At 37.1% G+C, this 11,365-nt stretch overlaps 1 protein-coding gene across 1 annotated transcript in view; it reads right to left on the reverse strand.

The window, feature by feature from the left end:
- The window catches only part of WIPF3 (WAS/WASL interacting protein family member 3), a 33,737-nt gene extending 22,813 nt beyond the window's left edge, over positions 1–10,924 (reverse strand). Inside the window, exon 1 of the mRNA XM_081969838.1 lies at positions 10,765–10,924. The gene's annotated coding sequence lies outside the window, so the exon portion shown is untranslated. The remainder of the gene's footprint in view (positions 1–10,764) is intronic.
- Between the last annotated feature and the right edge of the window lie 441 nt (positions 10,925–11,365).

An 11,365-nucleotide genomic window follows, 5' to 3' on the forward strand; every position in this document is an offset into this window, starting at 1 on the left:
ATATTGAATTTAGAACGAAGAAATTGCCTGACAATTATAACAATTAATCAATGGAACCAATTGTCTCCAGAAGTTGTGGGTGTTTCAATATTGAATGTTTTTAAGAAGAAATGGGGCAACATTTATATGAAATGGTATAGGATTTCCTGCTTGAACAGGGGATTGGACTAGAAGCCTTCAAGGTCCCTTCCAACTCTGTTATTCTGTTAAGTACTTAACTTTGAGGCTAGGCTTCATATTAGTTCCACAAAAGCACACCTACTATAGGATTAACAATCCCATTTTATCCCTATTTGTCACTAAAGCTTTTGAAGACTAACTTTTTTCATATAATGTATTACCATCTCATGTACCTGGACCTCTTCAAAACCTGCATGCGATTTCCAATTTTTGAATTCCTTAAAGATGAAATGAAGGTCACTATTTTACCATTTTTTTCTGGTCTAGAATTTATTAGAATAGAATTTCTACAGTTCATCATAAACCTGTCGCCTGAACTGCATTTTCAGATAACTTCTGTTATTTCATCTATCCTCCTCCCCCTCACTTCCTTTCACACATGCTAATGTCACCCATCTCTGCAGCTTATTCTTCTGCAAGACATATGGAGGACATGTTCATTCCCCCCCACCTTGCTGTGAGTCAAGGGAAGTAGGATAGGCAGCAGAAGTTGTAGACTCCCATGATATTTAGTCTTGAACAATTGGATCCCGTTATACTTAACCTTAAAACCTTGAAATATTTAACTTCCCCCCTTTCTATTTGTGTCATAATTGTACCATGGCAACTAAACATAGCTGTACAGTCTCTATTATTCAGAGGAAAAAGTATACTTAAAAACAACCTCTATAAGCAAGCTTGCACTGCCGAATGTAACATTTATTGGTTGAATTATGCACCCTACTCTATTAGCACTAATATATACTACCACATCTATGTATTATGATATACTAAATAATGTTTTCAGCCCGAGGATCTTTAAGACATGTGGATTTCAATTTCCAGAATCCTCTGATACAAAATACAGAAGTGAAAAAAAAATTAAGAAACAGGAATTTGGAGAAACACGACTATTAAGGCACAAGGAAACAGTTAACATCCCATTTTTAACTTGGCGTTTTTCAGGGCAAGCAGACATACTCTCAAAGAAAGCAATGGTTAGTGCTACCCTTTATCTCTATTTATTCAGAAGGCCTAGAAATATGTCATGGGGATCTTTAGTATAGATTAGAGTGGGCAAGCCATGCACTCTTTCATGGTATTCAAAGTCTCTGGATTTGTTAGGCCCAACTTTTCCAGCAGACTCATTTTGCATTTTCAGAAGATGACAGGATTTAAGGCTTGCACATCATTAAGGTATCAATTTCAGTAATCAATATAAATATTCCAGAGTAAAACTCTTCTTACCTGGCTTCTATCACTATTAAGAATTTGTTCTTGAGTAACGGTTCTTCTCCTGAAGAAATTCCTACATTATTCTTAAACAATGGTCTCCGACACCATGCAAACCAATTGAAGATCTAATCTAATGTGAACATCATAAATGTTATGCTGTCTATGGCCGGGAAGCAGTAAGTGACATGGTGCACAACATCATTTTATATGCAACCGGCAGCAAAGAAGTTGCCAATGGTACTACCAGAAACAGGAGGGTTCTGCAGGCACACTCAACAGGTTTAAAATTTAAATTCCTATAGACAGTGTGGAGTATCAGCAAATTTTTTGCCAGAGAAAGTCCCTCTGTACTATGGTTCCTTAGATCTCAAAACAGCTAGTCTGGTTGCTAACGCTTATTGCTCACATGTCACAAATATGGACCTTTTGAGGACACCTGGTTAGATAGTTTGAGAGACTGGACCCTCATCTAAAAAGCCTTTTGGTATACTCCAGAAAGGCTCTTTATATTCTGCATAATGCTCCACAACTATTTTAAGCAGCTCTTTCTTTACCTCATTAATGGCCTCCAGACTGAGTCATCTGTGTCTAGGGTTTGTTCTGCAAAGAAAAACTATTGCTATTACTAATCAACATCTTCTAGGAAAAATATTTTTTGAGGCATGCACCCACTCCTGGATGAAATTAGATTTTCCCTTTAACTGAAGCTTCAGGAAATTTAGACAGGAAGGTTGAAGATACGAGAAATGGGAAATCTAGGTATGCACAGGGGACTCAGAATATGGCAGTGGCCCCAGTTTTGAGCTGTTTGTGGATAGTATACATAATATGCAGTCTTACATTATAATAAGAAGACATGTTCTTTCATTCTTTGAGTTACTTCCTATATCAAAGTATGTTTGCTCCTGTAAAGAATAGCAAGAATAATTTTTTTTTCTGTTTAGCTAAACGGCTACATTTTATCAGGAAAATTCTCCCAAATAAATTGATCTTTCCTCTTCCATGCCTGCCCAGTTTTCTAAAATAAAGCTATCCATTTTGTGATATTTAACTCCCTCCCATTTTATCAGTCATGTAGTTTTAAAATTTAACCACACCAAACATGGATTGAAATAACAGAACACCACTACATAATACATTTTAATGAACTGTCCAATATTTTACTTCATTATTTTTATTGTTAAAAGATACATATTTTTATAATCTATGAAGATGCATTCACAGGGTAAAAATAGTCATAAACCCAATATTGCATTTTGAAATGAATTAATTCAAATCAACTATTTGCTGGCTGGCTCCATCTTTTTTTAGATTGCTGCTTTTAAACAGAAATAGATAGGATATAGTTGGTAGAAAATGTAAATGTTATTTCTCAGAACAAGAGTCAACAATATTTAGGAGGAGTAAGACAATTATTTTATCAGGAAAATATATGTCTCCCCCCATTCAGTCATGTCCACTTGTAGGAGATTGCCTGGATAGGTTCCTGCAGTTTTTTTTGGCAAGGTTTTTCAAAAGTGGGTTGCCATTGCCTTTTTTCTAGAGCTGAAAGAAACTGACTGGCTTTGTGCCTAAGAGAGAACTCACAGTCTCACAATTTTAGTCCGATGCTTTAACCACTATCAAACTGGTTCATAAACATTATGTTAGAGGAGCCTCAATAAGGCAAGATAATTAACAATTTATAAAGTTAGCAAAAAAGAGCTTAAATTAGGAAACAATGTAATGGTTTAATATTCATTTTGAATTGCACTTTGAACTACAATTCAAAAATAAATGTATTTATCTTATTTCCATATCATACGCCTGTGTGACCTTTTCTGGACTTAGAAACTACTAAGCAGGATAGGATTGGAGTTATTCTGGAATAAAGACTTCTAGGAAGTCCTAAATCCATTGGTTAGGTTAGCAACTTAAAAAAAAAATCCAAGAAAAGGATATTAACCAAACACGTCTGACATTAGCCTTGACTTAGCCTTGAATTAAGAACAGCTGTGCAGCACAGCTGCACCTTTCACAATTAAGTAAATTGCTCTTACTTTTGCTTCTATTCAACTCTATCTTCAAAGCAATTAGATTTTCAAGGACTAGATTAAAACAAAATTCTCTCCCAGATGTTGGGACTCTTTAGAACGCTAGAAATTTTAGCTTTGACTACACATTGCCTTAACTTGGACCTGTCAAAAGTACTTACATTTTCATATGGGTATTCTAAAAGAAAATACTTATTCCTCTGGGGAAAATAATGCTGGAAACATACATCAAATACAAGGGCTGGTTCACAGACCATACTATACCTGGATTGGCAATTTGTATTCCCTCAACTCCATTTCTAAAGCCCTTGGAATACTCTGCCATTACAACTCTTGAAAATAAAAAGCACAGGTTCCTGCTACTTTGAAATGACAGAAAGATTAAAACTGTCCCAAATCAAAATTAAAACAATTCCCCCATATAAAAGGTTATCAATATTTCCACAAACAAAATCAGACATACCTGCCCAGTTATCTAAAGTAAACCTATTCATTTTGTGACCTTTAATTCCCCATGTTATCTGCAGCTGTTGATCATCAAAAATCAGTCACCCATGATTAGTCATGATTTGTTTTTGCCATGGTTTTTGACTAACGCTCACAACAAGGCATTATACAAGATAGGTACCTGTTCATATATAAATTTAAATTACTCACTTTTATTCACATTGAAATTCAATTCACTTGAATTTTAATTCTTCAAACTTCCATTAAAGTTTTCTACATCCACTGTATCTCTTTTAACAGCCAAACACGTTTTTACAGAATCTGATCATAATCAGCTCTGATATTATTGTTCATATCTAAACTGAGGAACTTGAACTGCTATTTTAAGTTGCATCAAAAGAAGTACATCTTCTAAATCACTGCCAGCCCTTTGGAATAGTCCAACCAGAAGACCAATTTATGGATGTTAATACTATTTTTATTATAAGGTTACTTACAGTAACAGAATCTTGCAAGTCTTCCTTCCTTGCCTTTATATTTAAGAGAACTAGGGAGGATCAAGTCTGAGACATTTTCTCAAATTACATTCCTGCTTTGGGCTCAGATTTCTCCTATCTGACTGTGGTCTTTGTTATTCTCATTACAGTCATAGATAGTACCTGTTCCACTCTATTTGGTATATTGAGTACTACATTCTGTTATATGCACCACACTTTACAAAGTTAGACCAATCAGTTCAATGAAGATAAAGAGAATCAGGGAACTGGAATCTATGCTTCATGAGAAGAAATGGTGTGAAGTGAGCATGACTGACGACAAAGATAAGTAAGGAGAGGTGGGAAAAGTTTTCAAGTGCTTGAAAGGTTGTCAGAAGGAGGTCAAGTTCCACTCTGCATTATCCTACAATGCAGGTACACAGGATAAAGTTATCAAAAAGTCAAAATCTACTTGAATTTTACAAAAAAACTTCTCAACAATAAGAACAGTTTAACCAACAGCTTAGGAAGATGGGTTCTCTTCATTATTCATGTCGAGGACAGAGACATGCTTTAATTTAGATTCTTGCATTGAGCATACCCCAAATGACTCCTTCAAACTCTGAATTTCTCAGAAGTCAGGGATGAAGGAATAAGAGAAATAAAGAAGCAACAAGTAAAATAACACATCAAATGAAAACTGTAATATTCTCCAGCACTAAAAATATTTGTAGGAGCTTTCACCAAATGGATGCTTCTAATATGTGTTCTTCTTTCAGGGGCAAGTTCCATAACATTGTTGTTTGCAGCCAAAAGCCACCACAAAATCATATTTCACCACATACACACCACTCTTAAAAGCTTGTTTGTGTCTGTAGTAATCATGGATGAGGGAATAAATGGGGAACTCATCAAATTAGAAGATGACACCAAGCTGGCAGGAATAGCCAACACTCCAGAAGATAGGCTAAAGATACAGAAGGATCTTGACAAACTTGAACATTGGACACTATCTGATAAATGAAATTCAATGGTGAAAAGAGTAAGGTTCTACATTTAGGCAACAAAAACAAAATGCATAGGTACAGTATAGGTGGTACTTTGCTCAAACGAAATGCATAGGTACAGTATAGGTGATACTTTGCTCAACAGTAGTAACTGTGAAAGGGATTTTGGAGTCCTAGTGGACAACCATTTAAATATGAGCCAGCAGTGTGCAGCAGCTGCCAAAAAAGCCAATGCATTCCTAGGCTGCATAAAAAGAGGGATAGAATCAAGATCACGTGAAGTGTTAATACCACTTTATAATGCCTTGGTAAGGCCACACTTGGAATACTGCATTCAGTTTTGGTCACTAGGATGTAGAAAAGATGTGGAGAGTCTAGAAAGAGTGCAGAGAAGAGCAACAAAGATGATTAGGGGACTGGAGACTAAAACATATGAAGAACGATTGCAGGAACTGGGTATGTCTAGTTTAATGAAAAGAAGGACTAGGGGAGACATGATAGCAATGTTCCAATATCTCAGGGGTTGCCACAAAGAAGAGAGAGTCAAACTATTCTCCAAGGCACCTGAGGGTAGAACAAGAAGCAATGGGTGGAAACTAATCAAGGAGAGAAGCAACTTAGAACTGAGGAGAAATTTCCTGACAGTAAGAACAATTAATCAGTGGAACAGCTTGTGAATGCCCAACACTGGAAATCTTTAAGAAGATGTTGGATAGCCATTTGTCTGAAACTGTATAGGATTTCCTGCCTAGGCAGGGGGTTGGACTAGAAGACCTCCAAGGTCCCTTCCAATTCTGCTATTGTATTGTATTATTTATTCCTCCAGACCACATTTCTAAAGATTACTGTGTAGTCAACTGAATACATTTTTAAAAGTTATTTAATTCTTTTTAAAAGATCAGACTTGCAATAAACATAGAGATAACATAGAAGTACCTACTGAATTATTCGTTTAGTCATTTCACCTCTAAATAAATTATTTAGTAAAGGCTTCTGTATCCATCTATTTTTCTCCAAGGACCTCAGGGCTTGACTTATCTCCACAACATATAAGACTGGCAAAGGCTACACACTACAGGATTATGGAACATATGATCACCCAGATGTTTCTGAACATCAAGTCTCAGTAGTCCCAATTAGTATGAACACTGTTTAAAAATTCTGAGAACTACAGTTTAGCAGCATCTGGAGGCCTCAAGATTCCTGCGGATTGGGGGGGGGGGAAACAATGTAATTTTGGCACTGATTTCTTTCTTCACTCAATTTAAATTTAGTTACTAAACCATGCCAAAACTATTAAATACAGGTACATCATGTTAAGTCCCATATCAAGCCTGATTATGTGTCTGCTTATGTTTACATTTGCTCAAGAGCTACTGAACAGGAAGAGGAAATAGGAGCTTGGCAGTAGAGTTCAACAGAAGAATTTATGGAAGTTCTTAACAAATTTTCCCTCTACGTCAAGTTTGTGCTTGGCTAACCTGAGAGCTAAAGCCATTTCCTCACCAGTGATTTATGGAAATCTCAAGCCATTGTTGGAGTATTATAAAGCATGTCTTTGATGGTGATATAGTGGCACAGTAATGGTTGATTTACTAGGAATACCAACTTTGAGCTATCAAGGAAGTAAAAAAGGGAACAAGAAGCAAGATGAGGAATCCTAGAGGGCAGCGGAGCTGTGACTGCATTTAAGACAGTGTGTCCTGATACTTGATAGCACCTTAGCATGAGGAGCCAAAACAAAGGCATGCCAACTGGGATAATCGGGTTCTGGGCAGCATATTCTCTGCCTGGAGCACAGAAAAAAAATGTAACAACGATTTCAAATTGTTGAAATTTGAAGTATACTGAAGTCCTATGATAATGGAGTCCAATTATCATTTCCTGCTATTCCATGTAGATCAAATGACACTGAAAAAATCAGCCACAATAACTTCATATGGAATTGGAAGGTCCAGAACAGAAGTTCAAAATCTAGGGCAGTGTTCGGAAGTCCTCACAGCTGAAAAGTTGCTATGTTGAGAAATCCTAATGTAGGGGCTCAAATAGTTTTGGGACATGACTGGGGAAAAAAAGAAAAATATTAAGAAGTGAATTACTGTTTAGCTAATAATATTTATTGGAGACATTTGGATTCTGAGACTATCATATTAATTACTGAGATTGGTGGATTGCTAATATGCGATTGACTACACACAGTAGACTTACATGCAGTGGTGGGATTCAGCCAGTTCTTATCACTTCGGAAGAACAGATTGTTAACTTTCTGAGCAGTTTGGTGAACTGGTTGTTGGAAGAAATCATTAGGACAGAGAACTGGTTGTTACATTATTTGAATCCCACTACTGCTTACATGCTAAAAAAAAGGAAGAGTGTAACTTTCATGGAATATATTAATCCACTCAATACATAATCAGAAAATTAGCTCATGAAGATAATGGAATTAAGAGTAACAATGCACAGAATGTGTGCAAAATGAAAAAAATAAACTAGAATGCAGCCCAGAAAGGACAATATTTAATGCACATGATGTGCACATGTTATGTGACAAGCGAAACCTGATGGGATGACTATTCTGATTTGATTACTGCAAAATAAAAGGGTTCAAAACAAGCAAAACAAATGGAATGGATGAAGTATTAAAAAATCCACCCATATTCAGAAATCCAAGTAAATGAATACCTGGAAGGGGATCCAGGAATCTATAAGCCTATCAACCTGACATTAATTCATGACCTTAAAAGCATATCATAAAAATATTGTTTCAAACCTCCAGATATCAAAATGGTAATAGATACCAGCATGAATTTATTAAGCACCAATATTTTCAATTTAAAACCATTTTTAATCTAAACATTTATTTGGCAGATAGTGGGAGTGCTATACTATATGTACATTTTAGCAAAATATATTACCAAAAAATGAAATTCTTATTAGCAAGCTAGTTAAATGACAATTAAATGATATGATACTTAAGTTAATACATAGTTATCTCAAATATCACAGAGAAATACTGAGTCAGGTACTATGATAATAGGTTTATCTTGTTCAATACTTTATTAATAGTCTGGTGAAAGAGGTAGAGGGAATGCTTACCAATTTGCAGATGATACCATCTTAGGTAGGATAGCCAGTAGACAGAAATAACATTTAAAACAGTCTTCAAAGGTTAAGAAAAATAAGCTGAAAATAGCAGAATTACATTTAATAGAAGACAAATGATTAATTTTTACTTTTCTCTTTTGCTTAGGAAACAGAAAACAAATGCATATAGCATGGGGATACTTGGCTTGATGACAACTACTTGCATAAAAGATCGTGGATTGTTGGTTACAAAGTAAGAATGACCCTGTGTACCAATACTACAAAAAATCAAATGCAATGGGATATGTGAAGTATAGCTTCTAAATCATAGCTAGTAATAGTTCCATTCAACAGAAGAACCGTAAGCAACAGAAATTATGGTTGTACGTTGAGGATTACCAGTACTTAAAAGGATCTCACACTGAAGATATAATCAATACTTTCTATTTTTCCAGGGTGTAGAATATACAGTAGAATAATGGTTTTAAGTTTTAAGAAGGTTTACTCTGATTAAATGTTAAGAGGAAAAAACTTCATGTGAAAAGTAGTTCAATACTAGAAGTGATCACCTAGAGAGGTGATGGGTTAAAGGAGCGTGATGGGTTAAAGGAGCTCTAACTCAGGTCTAAAACAGGAAAGCAGAAATTGCACAATCTATGTGTTATTAAGTACACAAGTACTTAACAAAACAAGAGTTCAGCAGCTGATGTAAATTCAGTGGCATGGAAGCCCTTTTATTTTTGCAACTTTACTTTCTGTGAATAAACTGGAAATAAAAACATCTTGATTTAAGATAGGTTTCTCTCAGTAGTTCTCAAGAATTCAACCCAGGTGCTAAACACTAATTCATTTGACTGTGCTCAATAAACCTTTGTAACTCTTCTAAACCCTCTCATTTAGAGCTATACCTAGTGAATTTCCACAAAACTTATTTTTAAGTAAGTGCAACTGAAAGATTGAAATTGCATAGTTATGGCTGCAATAAGCAAGTAATAATTAAATGCATTGGCCAATGTAGCAACTTGCAAATATAGACCCACCTACAGAAGCCCCCATGGTCAAACCAGAGGGGAAAATTTATTTTCTGCCATGTGCATTTAAGGTGTTTCCAAAAGCCAAATCCAGACAGTTTATAAACCAAACCAACATAGCTCTTTTTAAGCAGTCTTTCATAAATTATACAATTCAATGATCTATTTCAAGCATCTGTAAGGCTTGACAACCTACCAAGTATCCACTGTATTTTTCAGAGTTCTACAGTTCCAGCTCTTCTTTTGGCAACTACAGCCACCAACATCTTCAAGGGGATATTTTCAAGGTCACATGTTCTTTTTCCACCGTTAAAAAAATCAAGAGGGTTTGGATACTGTTGGTAGTCTGGTGCATTAAACTGTAGCTGCTTGGAGGCACAGGATTTTCAGCATTAGCAATGAAAAGGAGTCCTACAATTATTCCACCTTTTCTTTCTTTATATCTGTTCCCAGAAAAGGCCTTCACAATAGAATAGAATAGAGTAGAATATTACAGAATAGCAGAGTTGGAAGGGACCTTGGAGGTCTTCTAGTCCAACCCCCTGCTTAGGCAGAAAACCCAAAACCAGACAAATGGTTATCCAACAACTTCTTTAAAACTTCCAGTGTTGGAGCATTATTATTATTAATGTTGCCTTATTGACATAATTCACTAGCACTATCTTCTCTTCTACTATCTAATCTTTTGTCAGAGAGCATCAACTTAATGTGTAAAACACCTGCTTTCCTCTGTGAAAGTCATGAATGCAAGCCCTACTCTATGTCCTCCAAAAATCCCAGACTACAATACCCATAGTTTTGGTATTATGTATCCTGCTCATGGGAGATGGGTATGAAAAACAGACGAGCTGTTATATAACTCATTACTTAGCCCCTTCCCCGCAACTAAATGGAACTTAGTTCTTTGCAGATATGTTTGGGATTGTGCTAATTTAAACCCACAAAACCCCCCGGAGGAATATCGTTTTTAGCTGAAACGCTTCCCCGTCGCGCTCTAAACGATGGCTTGTTGAATAGCTCCAGGTCTAGGATTCTCAACATTGAGGCTTAACGTACCGTTCAGCATATGGTTCAGCATGATGGGTAAACCCCAGCAGAAAGAAAAACAACGCCACCCAGGCGGCACAAGGCGGACTTTATTCTATTTAGGATGGGGTTGAGGAAAGTGGGGGGGGGGGAAGAGGACGAAGGAGGGAGGTAAAACTCCTTGGCTGGAAAGGCAAATGGCTCTCACAGCCCCCGTATCAAGACAGAAAGGAGTTAGGGAGCGCATAGGTTGATTTTCACTGACCTGGAATAAGATAGGAAGAAAGCCCAACCGGCCGGTCTTCGTTATCCGCCAGCACCAGCGCAGCGACTCCAAAGCTACAGAATCCGGTTTCCCTCGATCCGGCAGCAGCAGCAGCAGCGTGGGAAGGTAGGCGGGGCGTCGGTGGAGCTTCGCCCTCACGCTCTCATTTATCCCTGGAGTTCTGATGCAGCCGCTTCCAAGTTGCGGTTTGGAGGGGGTGGGAATTGGGGAGCGAATTTGGGAGACCAAGCTAAGAGGCGAAACAGACAGGCGCGACCCCTGGCAAGGGGCTTTGGGAATCCACAAGAGGTCTAGATTAGAAGAAGGATTTTAGTCCTGCCTGAAGTTCGGTTAAATTTTTAACTTGGTTCCCTTTAACTTTGATTTTCTGAAACAGCGCTAGGGCCAGCAGGGCTTCTCTCCGTTGCCATAGGAGAATATATTACCGGTTTCAGGAGCTAGAAGGTTGATTCTTGTTCAGCATTTCTAGAATTCCGATTAAGTGGAGCCTGCTTCTGAGCCTGGACAGAGGGCCGCCCATTTGTGGGATCAAACGAGAGGGCTCTGCGGGTAGTTTCCACCTATGAAACATGAGATATGA

The sequence above is a fragment of the Natrix helvetica genome (genome assembly GCF_964273705.1).
Source record: "Natrix helvetica genome assembly, chromosome: Z".
Classification (NCBI taxonomy): domain Eukaryota; kingdom Metazoa; phylum Chordata; class Lepidosauria; order Squamata; family Natricidae; genus Natrix; species Natrix helvetica.